A 19,352-nucleotide genomic window follows, 5' to 3' on the forward strand; every position below is an offset into this window, starting at 1 on the left:
GAGCACTGGAGTACATACATATTGGACTCTTCCTTATGGTTGATTTACTCAGAATGGAAAACTTCATGCAAATGCAAAGAACTGTCTTCAGGGAAGAGATATTTCACATTCTTGTCCTTTAATGGGTCTAATGATATAAAATTGCATAAAGTAAGTATTGCCACTAAATGAAAAGTATAAATCTCTTTCCCTCTTGCTTTTCCTCAAGGAAACTCTTTCAAGCACTCTGCTTTATAGTCGTGCTAATTTCTCCATAGCCAAAAGACTACTGGGGAGAAATTTATATCTAAAATATAGTCATATGGATTAGGATTCCTCAGGAAAACTACTATTCAATGACAATTATAGGGGAGAAAAGCCAATATAGATCATTCTTACTCTTACAATGATGTTTGGAAAGGGCATCATATGTCAAAATGATGTAAGTGGAAATTGATTCAAGTGTTTGTATCTGAGGCTCAGATTTAATAGAAATGGCCCTAAGCAACATATTTAACCAGCGATCAATTTTTATGCTTATGTAGATCACACAAAGGTAAGGACAACATAATTGGGTAAGTATAGAAACTGAACTGATAGCCTGAAACAATCTTTGAATCATGACTCAGGAAGGGTCCTCACAGGCATGTTTTGTTCAGTTCAATGTGGAATTCCTCTCTTTATCCCAATTTGGGAAAGAGACTTAGCTGATCAGCAAACATAGTGTGCTCTGATCCAAGAGAACCAGGAAGCTGGGCCCTTGTGAACCCAGAGAGAAGCTACTCTCAGGATGAGCAACTTTGAGCAGTGGAGGGAAAAGGGTCCTCTTCGGAAATGAGGTTGATTAGGATACTATGCTTAAAACAAACTTTGAACAGACACTGAAAGCAAAGGTCAATTTTTGTTGCTGTCCAGTGATTCAGTATCTCACTCTTTGCGACCCTATGGACTGCAGCATGACAGGCCAATAAGAAATAATCATACATCTCATTTGGCAAGAGCAGCTCAAGAAGGGAAATTCAAAAGAACAAGAACAGGAAGTGCACTTTGACTAAGGAGTTTTGCCAGTTCCTTCCTGAAAAGAGACAAAGCATCATTGTCTGCTGTATATAATGAGGCTTAAAATCACTGCATATGGTTTCTATTATACAGAGTTGGTCCAACCATTTTTTAGCTAATTCTTTTTCCATCTCCCTAAGGTCCCAGTGCAGCCTCTCTAGATGAAGACATGGGGGCTGAATGAACCTTATTTGTCACTTGTCTGGTGCACTTGAAGAGATCTCTAGTCTTTCCCATTCTATCGTTTTCCTCTATTTCTTTGCATTGATCACTGAGGAAGGCTTTCTTATCTTTCCTTGCTCTTCTTTAGAACCCTGCATTCAAATGGGTGTATCTTTCTTTTTCTGCTTTACCTTTAGCTTCTCTTCTTTTCTCAGTTATTTGTAAGGCCTCCTAAGACAACCATTTTGCCTTTTTGCATTTCTTTTTCTTGGGGATGGTCTTAATCACTGCCCCTGTACAATGTCATGAACATCTGTCAATAGTTCTTCAGACACTCTGTCTATCAGATCTAATCCTTTGAATCTATTTGTCACTTCTATTGTATAATTATAAGGGATTTGATTTAGGTCATACCTGAATGGTCTAGTGGTTTTCCATGCTTTCTTCAATTTAAGTCTGAATTTTGCAATAAGGAGTTCATGACCTGAGCCACAGTCAGCTCCCGGTCTTGTTTTTGCTGACTGCATAGAGCTTCTCCATCTTTGGCTGCAAAGAATATAATCAATCTGATTTCGGTGTTGACCATCTGGTGATGTCCATGTGTAGAGTCATCTTTTGTGTTGTTGGAAGAGGGTGTTTGTTATGACCAGGGCATTCTCTTGGCATAACTCTGTTAGCTTTTTCCCTGATTCATTTTGTCCTCCAAGCTAAATTTGCCTGTTACTCCAGGTATCTCTTGACTTCTGACTTTTGCATTTCAGTCCCGTATGATGAAAAGGACATCTTTTTTTGGTGTTAGTTCTAGAAGGTCTTTTAGGTCATCATAGAACCATTCACTTTTAGCTCCTTTGGCATTAGTGGTTGGTGCATAGACCTGGATAACTGTGATATTGATGGTTTGCCTTGGAAGTGAACAGAGATCATTTTGTTATTTTTGAGATTGCAAACAAAGACTGCATTTCAGGCTCTTTTGTTGACTATGAGTGCTACTCCATTTCTTCAAAGGGATTCTTGCCCACAGTAGTAGATATAATGATCATCTGAATTAAATTCTCCCATTCCAGTCCATGTTAGTGCACTGATTCCTAAAATGTCCATATTCAGTCTTGCCACCTCATGTTTGACCACTTCCATTTTACCTTGATTCATCGACCTAATTTTAGTCGATCCTAAAGGAAATCAGTCCTGAGTATTCATTGGATAGACTGATGCTGAAGCTGCAACTCCAATACTTTGGCCACCTGATGTGAAGAACTGACTCATTGGAAAAGACCCTGATTCTGGAAAAGATTGAAGGCAGGGGGAGAAGGGGATGACAGAGGATGAGATGGTTGGATGGCATCATTGACTCTATGGATGTGAGTTTAGGTGAGCTCCAGGGGTTGGTGATGGACAGGGAAGCCTGGCATGCTGCAGTCCATGGGGTCGCAAAGAGTCAGACACAACTGAACAACTGAACTGAACTGAACTGATGGACCTAACATTCCAGGTTCCTATGAAATATTGTTCTTTACAGCATTGTTCTTTACACCATCACCAGTCACATCCACAACTGGGCGTTGTTTTCGCTTTGGCTCCATCTCTTCATTCTTTCCAGAGGTATTTCTCTACTCTTCTCCAGTAGCATTTTTGGCACCTACTGACCTGGGGAGTTCATCTTTCAAAGTCATATCTTTTCTCCTTTTCATACAGTTTATGGGGTTCTTAAGGCAAGAATACTGAAGTAATTTGCCATTCCCTTCTCCAGTGGACCATGTTTTGTCAGAAATCTCCACCATGACCCATCCATCTTGGGTGGCCCTACACAGCATGGGTCATAGTTTCATTGAGTTAGACAAAGTTGTGGTCCATGTGATCAGTTTGGTTAGCTTTCTGTGACTGTGGTTTTCATTCTGTCTGCCCTCTGATGAATAAGGATAAGAGGCTTATGAAAGCTTCCTGATGAGAGAGACTGACCGTGGGGGAAACTGGGTCTTGTTCTGATGGGCAGGGCCATGCTCAGTAAATCTTTAATCCAATTTGCTATTGATGAGTGGGGCTGTGTTCCCTCCCTGTTGTTTGATCTGAGGCAAAACTGTTGACCCGCCCCTCCACTGGAGACTCCTGGACACTCACAGGCAATTCTGACTCAGGCAAGTCTGACTCAAACAATAGAATGGGAAAAACTAGAGATCCCTTCAAGAAAATTAGAGACACCAAGGGAACATTTCATGCAAAGATGGGCACAATAAAGGACAGAAATGGTATGGACCTAACAGAAGCAGAAGATATTAAGAAAAGGTGGAAATAATACACAGAAGAACTATACAAAAAAATCTTCATGACTCAGCTAACTACGATGGTGTGATCACTCACCTAGAGCCAGACATCCTATAGTTAGAAGTCAAGGGGGCCTTAGAAAGCACCATTACAAACAAAGCTAGTGGAGGTGATAGAATTCCAGCTGAGCTATTTCAGGTCCTAAAAGATGAAAATGTGAAAGTGCTGCACTCAATATGCCAGCAAATTTGGAAAACTCACAGTAGTCACAGACCTAGAAAAGGTCAGTTTTCATTCCAATCCCAATGAAAGGCAATGCCAAAAAATGTTCAAACTACCACACAATTGCCCTCATCTCACATGCTAGCAAAGTAATGCTCAAAATTCTCCAAGATAGTCTTCAACAGTATGTGAACCAAGAACTTCCCAATGTTCAAGCTGGTTTTAGAAAAGGCAGAGGAACCAGAGATCAAATTGCCAACATCTGTCAGATCATAGAAAATGCAAGAGAGTTCCAGAAAAACATCTACTTCTGCTTTATTGACTATGCCAAAGCTGTTGACTATGTGGATCACAATAAACTGTGGAAAATTCTGAAAGAGAGGGGAATACCAGACCACCTGACATGCCTCATTAGAAATCTGTATGCAGGTCAAGAAGCAACAGTTAGAACTGGACATGGAACAATGGCCTGGTTCCAAATTGCGAAAGGAGTACGTCAAGGCTGTATATTGTCACCCTGCTTATTGAACTTCTATGCAGAGTACATCATGTGAAATGCTGAGCTTGATGAAGCACAAGCTGGAATCAAGACTGCTGGGAAAAATATCAATAACCTCAGATATGGAGATGATACCACCCTTATGGCAGAAAGTGAAGAGGAACTAAAGAGCCTCTTGATGACAGTAAAAGAGCAGAGTGAAAAAGTTAGCTTAAAGCTCAACATTCAGAAAACGAAGATCATGGCAACTGGTCCCATCACTTCATGGGAAATAGATGGGAAAACAGTGGAAACAGTGTCAGACTTTATTTTTGGGGGCTCCAAAATCACTGCAGATGGTGACCGCAGCCATGAAATTAAAAGACGCTTACTCCTTGGAAGGAAAGTTATGATCAACCTAGATAGCATGTTCAAAAGCAGAGACATTACTTTGCCAACAAAGGTCCATCTAGTCAAGGCTATGGTTTTTCCAGTGGTCATGTATGGATGTGAGAGTTGGACTGTGAAGAAGGCTGAGCATTGAAGAATTGATGCTTTTGAAGTGTGGTGTTGGAGAAGACTCTTGAGAGTCCCTTGGACTGCAAGGAGATCCAACCAGTCCATTCTGAAGGAGATCAGCCCTGGGATTTCTTTGGAAGGAATGATGCTGAAGCTGAAACTCCAGTACTTTGGCCACCTCATGCGAAGAGTTGACTCATTGGAAAAGACTCTGATGCTGGGAGGGATTGGGGGCAGGAGGAGAAGGGGACGACAGGATGAAATGGCTGGATGGCATCACTGACTCGATGGTTGTGAGTCTGGGTGAACTCCGGGAGTTGGTGATGGACAAGGAGGCCTGGTGTGCTCCGATTCTTGGGGTGGCAAAGAGTCAGACACGACTGAGCCACTGAACTGGACTGAACTGAATATACATGTTTCAATGCTATTCTCTCAAATCATCCCACCCTCGCCTTCTCCCACAGAGTCCAAAAGTCTGTGCTTAACATCTGTATCTCTTTTGCTGTCTCGCATATAGGGTCATTGTTACCATCTTTCTAAATTCCATATATATACGTTATTATACTATATTGGTGTTTTTCTTTCTGACTTATTTCATTCTGTATAATAGGCTCCAGTTTCATCCACCTCATTAGAAGTGATTCAAATGTATTCTTTTTAATGGCTGAGTAATACTCCATTGTGTATATGTACCACAGCTTTCTTATCCATTCATCTCTTGATGGACATCTAGGTTGCTTCCATGTCCTGGCTATTGTAAACAGTGCTACAATGAACACTGGGGTACACGTGTCTCTTTCGATTCTGGTTTCCTTGGTGTGTATGCCCAGCAGTGGGATTGCTGGGTCGTATGGCAGTTCTATTTCCAGTTTTTTAAGGAATCTCCATACTGTTCTCCACAGTGGCTGTACTAGTTTGCATTCCCACCAACAGTGTAAGAGTTTCTTTTTCTCTACACCCTCTACAGCATTTATTGTTTGTAGACTTTTTGATAGCAGCCATTCTGACTGGCATGAGATGGTACCTCATTGTGGTTCTGATTTGCATTTCTCTGATAATGAGTTATGTTGAGCATCTTTTCATGTGTTTGTTAGCCATCTGTATGTCTTCTTTGGAGAAATGTCTGTTTAGTTCTTTGGCCCATTTTTGGTTGGGTCACTTATTTTTCTGGAATTGAGCTGCAGGAGTTGCTTGTATATTTTTGAGGTTAATTCTTTGTCAGTTGCTTCATTTGCTATTATTTTCTCCCATTCTGAAGGCTGTCTTTCACCTTGCTTATAGTTTCCTTCATTGTGCAAAAGCTTTTAATTTTAATTATGTCCCATATGTTTATTTTTGCTTTTATTTTCATTACTCTGGGAGATGGGTCATAGAGGATCCTGCTGTGGTTTATGTCAGAGTGTGTTTTGCCTATGTTTTCCTCTAGGAGTTTTATAGTTTCTGGTCTTACATTTAGATCTTAAATCCATTTTGAGTTTATTTTTGTGTATGGTGTTAGAAAGTGTCCTAGTTTCATTCTTTTACAAGTGGTTGACCAGTTTTCCCAGCACCACTTGTTAAAGAGATTGTCTTTTCTCCATTGTATATTCTTGCCTCCTTTGTCAAAGATAAGGTGTCCATAGATGCATGGATTCATCTCTGGGCTTTCTATTTTGTTCCACTGATCTATGTTTCTGTCCTTGTGCCAGTACTGTACTGTCTTGATGACTGTGGCTTTGTAGTATAGTCTGAAGTCAGGCAGGTTGATTCCTCCAGTTCCATTCTTCTTTCTCAAGATTGCTTTGGCTATTTGAAGATTTTTGTATTTCCATACAAACTGTGAAGTTGTTTGTTCTAGTTCTGTGAAAAATACTGTTGGTAGCTTGATAGGGAGTGTATTGAGTCTGTAGATTGCTTTGGGTAGTATATTCTTTTTCACTATATTGATTCTTCTGATCCATGAACATTGTATATTTCCCCATCTATTTGGGTCATCTTTGATTTCTTTCATCAGTGTTTTATAGTTTTCTATATATAGGTCTTTTGTTTCTTTAGGTAGATTTATTCCTATGTATTTTATTCCTTTTGTTGCAATGGTGAATGGGATTGTTTCCTTAATTTCTCTTTCTGTTTTCTCATTGTTAGTATATAGGAATGGAAGGGATTTCTGTGTATTAATTTCATATCCTGAAACTTTACTATATTCATTGATTAGCTCTAGTAATTTTCTGGTGAAGTCTTTAGGGTTTTCTATGTAGAGGATCATGTCATCTGCAAACAGTGAGAGTTTTACTTCTTCTTTTCCAATCTGGATTCCTTTCATTTCTTTTTCTTCTCTAATTGCTGTGGCTAAAACTTCCAAAACTATGTTGAATAGTAGTGGTGAGAGTGGGCATCCTTGTCTTATTCCTGACTTTAGGAGAAACCCTTTCAATTTTTGCCATTGAGGACAATGTTTGCTGTGGGTTTATTATATATAGCTTTTATTATGTTGAGGTATGTTCCTTCTATGCCTGCTTTCTGGAGGGTTTTTTTTTTTTTATCATAAATGGATGTTGAATTTTGTCAAAGGCTTTCTCTGCATCTATTGAGATAATCATATGGTTTTTACCTTTCAATTCATTAATGTGGTGTATCACATTGATTGATTTGCAAATATTGAAGAATCCTTGCATCCCTGGGATAAAGCCCACTTGGTTATGATGTATGATCTTTCTAATATGTTGTTGGATTCTATTTGCTAGAATTTTGTTAAGGATTTTCTCATCCATGTTCATCAGTGATATTGGCCTGTAGTAATGTCTCTCTCTTAATGATACATAAATTAATGATACAATTCACAATTGATGCTCTTTGATTTGATGATTTTTTGGTCACATATCTGAGAGAACATGGCTTGTACAAAAATCTTGGACTTGTAAATATAAAAGAAAGCTTAGAGGGCATCTTGTTCAACCTCTCTTGTTTAATAGACATCAAAACTGAAACCCTAGGAGATCAAGGCCAAATAATTCAGCTATTTCATAGAAATGCTGAAACTAAAATACAGTTTTCCTGACTCTTGACTGAATATATCATACCACATTACTTGACATGATAAAAATTTCATAAATAATCCCAATCTGCACTGACATTTTTTTCTTTTGGTTAAAAAACTATTTGGTTTTTAAAAGCCTGTTGTTTTTTATCAAAGGTATCAGAACTTACACATTTCAATGAGTTTTTCTTCAAAGTAAGCACCTTTGAAAATTAGACGCTTTTATTCTATTGATATCATAGCACAAAACATCTCTGGGATTTGTTTGATGTCATCTTCAGAGAAAGTTTATCTATTAGAAAAGAAATCAGCCTTCTTACTTAGAACAGTAGTACTGTTACTTCCTAGGGGGCATTTCAGAAATTTGCAGAAGATTGTAACAACAGTGACGTTGCCACTGCCTTTTAGTGGATATAAATCAGGGACAAGCTTGTGCCTAATTTTTATTGAAAGCTCCCTACTTTTCCATGCCCTACTCCTTTAGTGTCTGTAAAAAGCCTTACATGCCACCAGCTGCAGACATCCCAGCCCAGGTTGACATCCCAGCTTGTACTTCCACACCCTACAGGGAATATATCCACAGAAGAGTCTGTGCATGCCCTCCAGGCAGGGAATTCTAGAATTCTGGGTATGCAGGGAAGATGGTCCAGAAAAGAGGGGGCAGCTGGATGGTTGTATCCTTTGGATTCCAAGGACTCTTTGCTCTCTTGGGGTCAGAGTAGGGTCCTGGGCTGCCTAAGGCAGTGCTGGTCATGCTTCCCTGCAGGCACATTCCAGCACAACCAAGCAGGGCCTGTGTCCTGACAACTCCCAAATGTTCTGCCAACTAAATCACTACAAATATAAACTGGTTCATAAAAATCCTAAAAAGTCTTTATAAGATGTTAGTCAAAAAGCCCAGTCTTGTAGAAGGACTTTATTTGGGATAAAGAAGCTTATTTGGAATAAAGGGTTTGTCATAAAACTTATTGACCAGTTTATTTACTGTACACACTCTGCCAATTTCAACCATTCAGTTGTCTATACAATAGTGCAGTTAGCAAGAAGCAAACAAACTATTTGCAAACAGCTAATAGATGAAGATTTGAAAGCCTTTTAACAGATTTAAAACCACATAAGTAGTACTGGGATCTCATTGAATTTCATTAATTAGGGTTGTTTCAAAATATCCCATTATATTGCCTAGTTATATACACATACTTTATATTTTTTCTAGTGCAATGATAAAAATAACATATCAACATTATTTATCTTGGGATTACCTACTACTTTGCAAACTTACTCTGTTACTGCCCCTCTAATTCTACTACACGATTTCTTTTGAGGTCTTTATATCACATTCCTATTTGTTTCCAAATGTATCATCTGCTCCCCTTACCTATGGAAAGCTAAAACCTCCAGGGCCTTTGTCTGTACTGGAGCCTGATGTGGCCTCCACAGACCACAGCACTTTCACAGCATCATCTTTCAGGATTTGAAATAGCTCAACTGGAATTCCATCACCTCCACGAGCTTTGTTCATAGTGATGCTTTCTAAGGCCCACTTGACTTCACATTCCAAGATGTCTGGCTCTAAGTCAGTGATCACACCATCGTGATCATCTGGGTCGTGAAGATCTTTTTTGTACAGTTCTTCTGTGTATTCTTGCCACCTCTTCTTAATATCTTCTGCTTCTGTTAGGTCCATACCATTTCTGTCCTTTATTGAGCCCATCTTTGCATGAATTGTTCCCTTGGTATCTCTAATTTTCTTGAAGAGATCTCTAGTCTTTCCCATTCTGTTGTTTTCCTCTATTTCTTTGCATTGATTGCTGAGGAAGGCTTTCTTATCTCTCCCTGCTATTCTTTGGAACTCTGCATTCAGATGCTATATCTTTCCTTTCCTCCTTTGCTTTCCACTTCTCTTCTTTTCCCAGCTATTTGTAAGGCCTCCTCAGACAGCCATTTTGCTTTTTTGCATTTCTTTTCCATGGGAATGGTCTTGATCCCTGTCTCCTGTACAATGACACGAACCTCATTCCATAGTTCATCCAGCACTCTATCAGATCTAGTCCCTTAAATCTATTTCTCACTTCCACTGTATAATCATAAAGGATTTTATTTAGGTCATGCCTGAATGGTCTAGTGGTTTTCCCTACTTTCTTCAATTTAAGTCTGAATTTGGCAATAAGGAGTTCATGATCTGAGCCACAGTCAGCTCCTGGTCTTGTTTTTGCTGACTGTATAGAGCTTCTCCATCTTTGGCTGCAAAGAATATAATCAATCTGATTTCGGTGTTGACCATCTGGTGATGTCCACGTGTAGAGTCTTCTCTTGTGTTGTTGGAAGAGGGTGCTTGCTATGACCAGTGAGTTCTCTTGGCAAAACTCTATTAGCCTTTGCCCTGCTTCATTCCATATTCCAAGGCCAAATTTGCCTGTTACTCCAGGTGTTTCTTGACTTCCTACTTTTGCATTCCATTCCCCTATAATGAAAAGAACATCTTTTTTGGTGTTAGTTCTAAAAGGTCTTGTAGGTCTTCATAGAACTGTTCAACTTCAGCTTCTTCAGCGTTACTGGTTGGGGCATAGGCTTGGATTACCGTGATATTGAATGGTTTGCCTTGGAAACGAACAGAGTTCATTCTGTCATTTTTGAGATTGCATTCAAGTACTGCATTTGGAAAGGGTATTCAAAAGTGGGAACTGATCATCTGTGTTTGAAAACTAAAACAAGTATAGATCAGAAGTACAAAGGGAAGCAAAGCATAAATACAAAAGTAATGTTACTCTGTAGCCAACTAAGCCAACAGTGCTCTTTTCCCCATGGGAGCCCAGGGTGCAGTGGCCTCAAGCAGCAGCCTCCCCAGTGGTGCATGCTGCCGGTATAACCTTCCTAAGTGACCTGAGAGACAAGCTTCTTGAGTGAACATGCATGTCTGATCTTGTGCTGTCCCAAATCTAGGCTTCAGACATGTATGTGGGGTACCTTTGGAAAGCCCTAGGCACAGTGGCCAAGGTCTACTTTGGCCAAGTCATCATGTCCATCCACACCAAGCTGAAGAACAAGGAGCATGTGATTGAGACCCTGCTCAAGACCAAGTTCAAGTTTCCTGGCTGCCAGAGGATCTACATCTCCAACAAGTGAGGATTTACTAAGTTTAATGCAAAAGAATTGAGGACATAGTGGCAGAAAAAGGGCTTATCCCAGATGGCTGAGGAGTCAAATACATTCTTTTTTTTTTTAATCTTTTTTTTTAAATTGTATTTTATTTTTAAACTTTACATAATTGTATTAGTTTTGCCAAATATCAAAATGAATCCGCCACAGGTATACATGTGTTCCCCATCCTGAACCCTCCTCCCTCCCCATACCATCCCTCTGGGTCATCCCAGTGCACCAGCCCCAAGCATCCAGTATCGTGCATCGAACCTGGACTGGCAACTCGTTTCATACATGATATTTTACATGTTTCAATGCCATTCTCACAAATCTTCCCACCCTCTCCCTCTCCCACAGAGTCCATAAGACTGTTCTATACATCAGTGTCTCTTTTGCTGTCTCGTACACAGGGTTATTGTTACCATCTTTCTAAATTCCATATATATGCGTTAGTATACTGTATTGGTGTTTTTCTTTCTGGCTTACTTCACTCTGTATAATAGGCCCCAGTTTCATCCACCTCATTAGAAGTGATTCAAATGTATTCTTTTTAATGGCTGAGTAATACTCCATTGTGTATATGTACCACAGCTTTCTTATCCATTCATCTGCTGATGGACATCTAGGTTGCTTCCATGTCCTGGCTATTATAAACAGTGCTGTGATGAACATTGGGGTACACGTGTCTCTTTCCCTTCTGGTTTCCTCAGTGTGTATGCCCAGCAGTGGGATTGCAGGATCATAAGGCGGTTCTATTTCCAGTTTTTTAAGGAATCTCCACACTGTTCTCCATAGTGGCTGTACTAGTTTGCATTCCCACCAACAGTGTAAGAGGGTTCCCTTTTCTCCACACCCTCTCCAGCATTTATTACTTGTAGACTTTTGGATCGCAGCCATTCTAACTGGTGTGAAATGGTACCTTATAGTGGTTTTGATTTGCATTTCTCTGATAATGAGTGATGTTGAGCATCTTTTCATGTGTTTGTTAACCATCTGTATGATAGTGGCTCCTGGACAAATGGTGGGCCCCACACTCATAAGAAACTTGGTGCTATTCCCTTCTTACTCACACCCAACATTTAAGTCATACTTTCCTGTCCAAAAAACAAGTAATGTTAAAGACAAACATTGAGCATACTCCAGGAGATAGTGAAGGACAGGGAAGCCTGGCATGCTGTAGTTCATGGGGTTGTAGAGAGTCGGACTTGACTTAGTGACTGAAAAACAACAAAGATAAACATAAGTGAAAACATGAAATATGTTAAACATATTCCAAAGCAATTGCTCAGAAGAGGAAAGCTGGATGCAACATAGAAGATCTGTAGAGAAGTTCTGATGTTTTTAATAGAGTCAACTTCATGCTAGATTTTGTTAGTTAGAAGCATGAATTCACGAGAAACACAAAGTCCTCCTGATTGTGGGAATTTCTCCCACCTCAGTCCCCTCTATTCTGTTCACCTAAGCTCCAGCTCCCCTTTCTCTTGACTCTCCAAGCTGAGACCTTTGGTGCACTGACCACACACAGTATCACATGTGTGTGTCCACCAGTGACCAGCTAAATGATCAATCTGTCTGTGCTCACAGCTCAGCTTACAGTATGATACTCCAGTCACCAGTCTGCTCTCCTCAGGATCTCCTTTCACATCAAAAGGGTTTTAGACTACATCAGGTCAGTTTAGTTGATCAGCCATGTCCGACTCTTTGTGACCCCACGGACTGCAGCACACCAGGCTTCCCTGTCCATTACCAACTCCCAGAGCTTGCTCAAACTCATGTCCATCAAGTCAGTGATGCCATCCAAAAGTATAAACAGCAGCACAACTTTTCAATTCTTCCTATTTAAGCATTTGTAATCTATTTCTATTTCATATACAGGTATAGTTCACTCTCCCTTTTGTTGGACTAGCTACAGAAAGAAATGGAATTGTCTTAAAGAATCAGTGGCATAAAAAAATAGGAAGTTTTAGTAGGAAAAGTCCTACGAAAGGAGGCCTGAGTCCTAGATCCAGCTCCCTTGCTAAATACCTACTATATGACTCAGATCATGCTAAACAGCATCTTCCTGGACTTGGGTAGAACAAACACCCTAAGCAACAAAACCCAGCAGAAATGTTTTTCTCCCTTAAAAACACTCTAACTCCTTTATAGATCTTTTGTGTTACATTCACCTTTCTTCTTCTGGGCAAATGAACAACTCACATACTAGGTATCATGCTAGAGGCCAGGAAAGCAAGGTGGTTATGAACATGGCCCCATCCCATATATACTTTCAAATCTAGTGAGAGAGATGGCCATGTGTGCCAATAGTTACACACAGAAGCAAGTGGAGAGGAACACAGGTGGAAAATGATCAATTATTTTCAAGAGAGTGGCCTCATTTGAAGCAGCAAAACCTTCCCTGCTCATGTACAGAATGATGTGAGGCTCAAATGGGACACTGTATGTGAATGAACTTTGAAAGTTGTAACTCTCTCTCTTCTTCTGAGGCACTCATTTTTCGTTTCCTGTCTTTCTTATCTGGTCACATCTAAACTGTAGTGTTGGGTAAACTGTCAACAGACAAAGGGGAGGTAGGGTAAGCCATATTTCATATTCCACTACTTTTCCAGATTAATTCACCATATTTAGGTAATAGATTCTGAAAAGCAATCCTCCCCGCAGCCAATGGGTTAAGAACCAGTTCAATCTGAGAGCAATAATATGCAGAATGTTGCAGGCTAGATGCTCAGCATTGACTTTTGTACATTAGTATGCATCAAGCAACCCCTCAGTGGGAAGACAGGGTAACAAGTGATGAATCACCTTATAGATCATAAGGTTGTATGCACACTAAATGAATCTTTGTACTGTGGCATCTATGCAACGTTTGGCCTTGATTTATAATTCAGTACAAAGTTTGTCATTGCTGCAAAAGGGTAATGAAATAACAAGATAAAGTTGAGTTAAAAGTGCTTTCTCATCTAAATGTCTACACCCAGCAAGAAGTTATGGCTGGATTTGAACTGACAAGAATAAAGGAAAAAAATCATATTTCTCTTTCCCTAATTTTAGGGTTCAGCTGGTGCCAGAAATCTGTTCACTGTGGTGATTTAATCACCAGGTTCAAATAATACTTCTCATTGGCTTGAAAAATAGCTGGGCACAGGGAGTAGCATAAAGCAAAATGCTTTTGGTGAGGCACATTCTGACATCTTCTCCATAACAGAGTTTTATTTTCAAATTACTGAATCAACCTCAGTGACAGGTAGTAATTTGATACTTAATGATCATTATTCTTATACTTTCGCCACAAGGTTGACATAATGGCTAACCAGAGTCCCCATGACTTGGCTTGGCTCAAAATAGGGGGCTATATAAAAAAAATTTTAATGACATAGTTCATTTGAAAATCTGAAAGAAATCCATAAAAGCAAAGACAACCTTAAGAAGTTTAAGTCTGAGAGTCTTGTCTTGAGTTGCTATTTTAATGCAGAGCTATTCCATTGTATGATGGAAATGTTCTGTATCTTCACTGTCCAACACAGTAGCCATTATCCTCATATGGGTATAAGCACTTAAATTTGGCTAATGCTACTTGAGGAACTGAATTTTAATTTAATGTTAAATTAACTATAACTTATTTGGAGAAGGAAATGGCAACCCACTCCAGTGTTCTTGCCTTGAGAATCCCAGGGACGGGGAAGCCTGGTTGGGCTGCTGTCTATGGGGTTGCACAGAGTTGGACATGGCTGAAGCAACTTAGCAGCAGCAGCAGCAACTATAACTTATACAGCCACAGGTGACTGAAAATGAAAGTGTTAGTCACTCAGTCGTGTCCAACTCTTTGCAACCCCATGGACTGTAGACCACCAGGCTCCTCTGTCTATGAGATCCTCCAGGCAAGAATGCTCCAGTGGATAACCATTCCTTTCTTCCTGACCCAGGGATCAAACTCAGGTCTCCCACATTGGGGGCAGATTCTTGACCATCTGAGCCACCAGGGAAGCCACAGGTGACTGGTGGCTACCATGTTGGATAGCATGTGCATTCTGTTCTTAAACACTATTTAATAACCCACATTTAAACTCAAGTATTAAAAGCAGTTTTCTAAACTACCTAATTTTTCTGCAATGAGTTACTAACTTCAGAGTGCCTAAGTTTTGTGAATCCCATAATTGACTTTGTAGAATGCTTTTCCTTATTTTTCTGATCTTATTTCTTAAAGCAGTGTCAACAGGGATTCTAGTTTCCTTTGGTTTAAGTCTGAAGCAGCTGATCATATAAAAGAGATGAAGAGTTGTTTTACTTACTGGGAGCTAGCAGAGTAGGCAGACTCCCTGGCTGTTTCAAGGTCAAGCCATGTGTGTGTGTTTTTTTTTTTTTTTTTAACCAAAGGATGCCATGATGCTGCCTGGCAAACAGCTTCACGTTGAGTCACCAACCTGAATGATCTGAAGGAATTTCACAGATACCACATATCTACGAGGGATGTTAGCAGCCACCCTATCAAGTAAAAGACTCCATGCCTTAATAACAGCTATGATTCTCTCCAATTTGACTCTGAATTGCTGCAGACTCAGCTGAACATACAATGAAAATAAGGCAACAGTCCTCACAAGATGATCAGGAGAGAGATGATTGAAAGCAGCTGATGGGATGTTTTGAGAGCTAGTTAGCCTTATTAGTGTCTAGCATAATAGTTTGCATGTAGCAGGTGGTCAAAATTATTAACTGTTTCATAATTGATAGACCTAAAATTGGAAGAAATGCCAGATTTACATATTACACAAAAATAAACAGATATAGCATTATTGCTACTATATGCTCTTTTTTGCTTAAAAGCATCCAGTATAAATATATCCTAAATACACAATCCTTTCAGTTCGGCTTCAAATAATGTTTAAAAAATCATGTGATGAGTTCAAGTGATGAAAGCACTTCAGATGCGAGCTTTCCAAAGGCTTCTTTTATGTGCCCAATGCTGAAAATCAGGTATCCCAAGCACACTGTTCTAATGTTTGTTCTAAGGTTAGTGAGTTCTTAGAATGCTTTCAAATCTAAATCAAAAACTCATGTGTCACTGTAAGTAAATTGTTAGTAGTGTCTTTATAATACAAGTAGTCAAAGCACAATGATTTTTAGAGATAAAAGTAGACATACCTTGCCGATAATTCTTCACTCATTTTTATCTGGTCTCACATATATAGATATTTCATAGGTATTTAATTCAAAGATCAATCATTTTATGAAAAGTGTGAAGCTACAATGTTTTGTTTCTGTGGACTAGCCTTCAGAGATTATGCAAAGAAATCCATTTGTGAGAAGAATTAAAACATTTTTCAAAATGTATAGATGGCTAGTTTCAAAAAGAACAAAAGTGAAATACTAGTTAGATCTAAAAACAACATGAAATGAAGGGGATAAAACCTCCCTCTAACTGGCACATCCGTGTTAGGAGTTTGGCAGTCAGATAACATTCTTTTTCTTGCTATCAGAAATCTGGGGAGGGTGGGGCAGGGGTGAGGGGTATCCTGTGTGTGTGTGCGCGAGACTAATGACTCCATATTTCAGTTTGATTATCAATAAGAGAGTTGTTAACAGTACTATGAGACAAAATAGACAAACAGGCAGTAAAAGGCCACAGGTTTGACTTGGTCTGGTTTTTACAGGAAGTAGAAGGTTGCAATTGGAGGTGACAGAGGTAGTAACAGCTGATTCCAGAGATTTGATGTGAGCTCCCCAGCGCCAGACTGCACTCACCAAGCCCTCGATTCCTGTTAAAGAAGAGCCATGGGCCAACCTTAGAGGGGAGTCTTGAGCTTCTTAAAAGTAATGTATTGAGGTTTATTCTCAGTTAACAAATAGTGGTGAAGAGATAATTGCCTGAAGAATGCAGTGGTTTAAGGAGCTGCTTTAAAGTCAGACAAGGGAGAAAAGATCTTCTGGTGCAGTGGTGCTCTGTGGTGCTTCTTATCCTGTGAATGAGGATGTAGATGAGTTAAGCGATTCTGTGGAAGCACTTTAGAGACAAGAGAGCCATGAACAGTAGCTGCCGCTGTGAGCACTCCCTGTCTGCCTCCTTCCTGAGGCGGAGCGCGATGCCTCCTTGGGGGCCTAATTAGATCCGTGAGTGTTTTCCCTTCCAGACACGTGGAAATGAAAACCAGGATGCAGAGAATTAAACTATACCAGAATAGATCCCGCTCACGGCACCTCCCAAATCATTCAGTCCCTGCTTTCTTCATTCCTTTCCATGCCCTTCCTTATGTCTTCAAGCCCTCTCACCTAGTTTATTAAAATAAATTTGTATCAGTTTCTTGTACACAGTTCTTCCAAAAATGCCTTTTAAGGATGTCAAATTGATCTTGTTATTTCTTACCTAGGAATGCCTCAATAGTTTTTCATGGCCAGCTCCTCCAATGACCTATTTCTTTTCTGCCTCTTACACTCTTCTTTGAGCTCTCTCTCCTTACCCAGAAGGTTTGCTGGGGCAAGGAGGGAGAGGAGAAGAAGCAAGATAGAGAAGAATAGGTGCCTGCTCCTGAGTTCCTCCTATGGTATATGTTTAATAGTTGTAACATTATTTCATTTTCTCCATAACCCTAGAATAGGTATCACTATCTCCATTTTACTGATGAGAAAAGCGAATGGGAAGAAGGGATAAAATAGTGTAAGTCATCTACTTTGTAAGACTTAAGAGTCAGTAATCAATCCAGAGCCGTCTCCAGAACTTGTTTTACAACCATCACTTCTGGTTCTTCAAATATACTATTCCCTCTGTATCACATGTTCCCTCAACCTTCATCTTGAATCAAATATTATACTCTTACTCATCCTACAAAATCCTGTGCATGAAACAACTCTAGTTATTCTTGACTCTCAAGAGATCATTCATCATTTGTTCTACTCTAATCTAATACATTATAACTGTGTTTTAAACTGCAACATTGCATTTGTCATGCCAGAGTCTGATTGTCTGGTTGACGTGACTGTTTCCCCTACTAGACTGCTCTCAGAGTTGCTTGAAGCCAGGAATCATGTTTCTCCCTTACTGTGTGCTCAGCGACTGGCGTACTGCATACAGCACCAGTATGGTGCTCAGTCAATCTTTGTTGATTTGAACAACTGTGTTGTGCAAAGAGTAAACTAGTAGATAGAAAGCCTTTGCTTAAATTCTTAACTAGAACCTAACAAACCATCTATGTGAGTATTAGCAGATTATTTAACTTCTTCATGCCTCAGAAAACTTATTTGTAAGATTACTGAAGGAATTTGGGGTGAGATACTAAGTTATCTACAACATCTCCTCAGATTCTAAAATCTGTGCACTTACTCTTTACATACAGAGTGTGTGGAAGGAAAACTACTGCAATCAGACACAAGATGAAACACAGCATTTGTAGAATTGCACTTGCTGAACAGTTGATGGAACTTAACTGTATTTATGAGGCAATTGGTGGGTGGGGTGGCTAACCATCTTATAAATAAACCACTTTATGAGTTTTTAATGTGTTCCTTATTAAAAATGCATTACTTTCCATATTAAATTAAATAGCATTTGAAGCCAATGTTTCTTTTTTTACCTTTATTTAAATGAGATTTCTGCTTGCTTTAGTTATATGATTAAGTAGCAAAAGCTACTTGAGATGCAGACTAATAGAGCAAACTATCCCTTTAAAGATAAAAAAAGGATTTTAGAGCAAGAGGAGAACTAAGAAACAGATCCAAATTCAGGGAATGGAGACAGCTCACAGGTGGTTAAAAGTGGAGCAGCCTCATCCCCAATTTCCAGATACTTGACTAACTGGAAACTTACTGCTATGATCTCTTTGCCATTCCAGCTTAGGATTCATTGGTTCCCTCTAAATATGATCAGTAGAGAATATGGTCAACACATGCAATCGATACTACCTCACTATAATGGGCTTCCCTTTTCTCACATCAAGAGTAGTCTGCCTTTCCATCCTCCATAAGGGGTTGAGCATGAAGCTACAGAAGTCAGGTAGCTTCTTCCATCACCCAGATCTGGGAAGTGGTCCAAAGTGGACAGGTCACCCAATTAAAACCAAGGTCAATGAAAAAATGGAACTTCTAGGAAAAGAAAGCTACTTTTTCCTTCTTTCCTTCTAGAAGTGAATGAGAGCTTTGTCATCCATCTTGAAGAGGAGAGAAGAACTTGAGGCTGCCACAGACCATCATATGGAGCTGACGTGGAGCCATAGCAAAAAAGAAAAACATGAATGCAAAGAAAGAGAAACTAGATCCTGTCCACAGTGTTTGTACCTTAAATCTACCCTTCCCTGAAGTTTTCCCTATCTCTGGACTTTTTAAATATGTGTGGCAGTTAGTTTTCTTTATTACTTAAGCCAGCTTGAGATATGTGTGTGTGTGTGTGTGTGTGTACATATATATATATATCACAAGTAACAGAAAAACTAACTGATAGAAATGGTCTATGCTGTTCAAGGTTATCTACAGATTGGAAGAATTTTTGTAGAATGTATTTCAATGTCTTAACTACATAAAAGGCCTAAACTT

The 19,352-nt window shown here is 39.5% G+C and overlaps 1 protein-coding gene and 1 pseudogene across 1 annotated transcript in view; one reads left to right on the plus strand and one right to left on the minus strand.

Annotated features, from left to right (window-relative positions):
• The window catches only part of KCNAB1 (potassium voltage-gated channel subfamily A regulatory beta subunit 1), a 439,216-nt gene that overhangs the window by 389,869 nt on the left and 29,995 nt on the right, over nt 1-19,352 (minus strand). The window lies entirely within an intron of this gene.
• LOC129645151 (uncharacterized) lies at nt 10,464-10,590 on the plus strand (annotated as a pseudogene).

Source organism: Bubalus kerabau, chromosome 2 (assembly GCF_029407905.1).
Source record: "Bubalus kerabau isolate K-KA32 ecotype Philippines breed swamp buffalo chromosome 2, PCC_UOA_SB_1v2, whole genome shotgun sequence".
Classification (NCBI taxonomy): domain Eukaryota; kingdom Metazoa; phylum Chordata; class Mammalia; order Artiodactyla; family Bovidae; genus Bubalus; species Bubalus kerabau.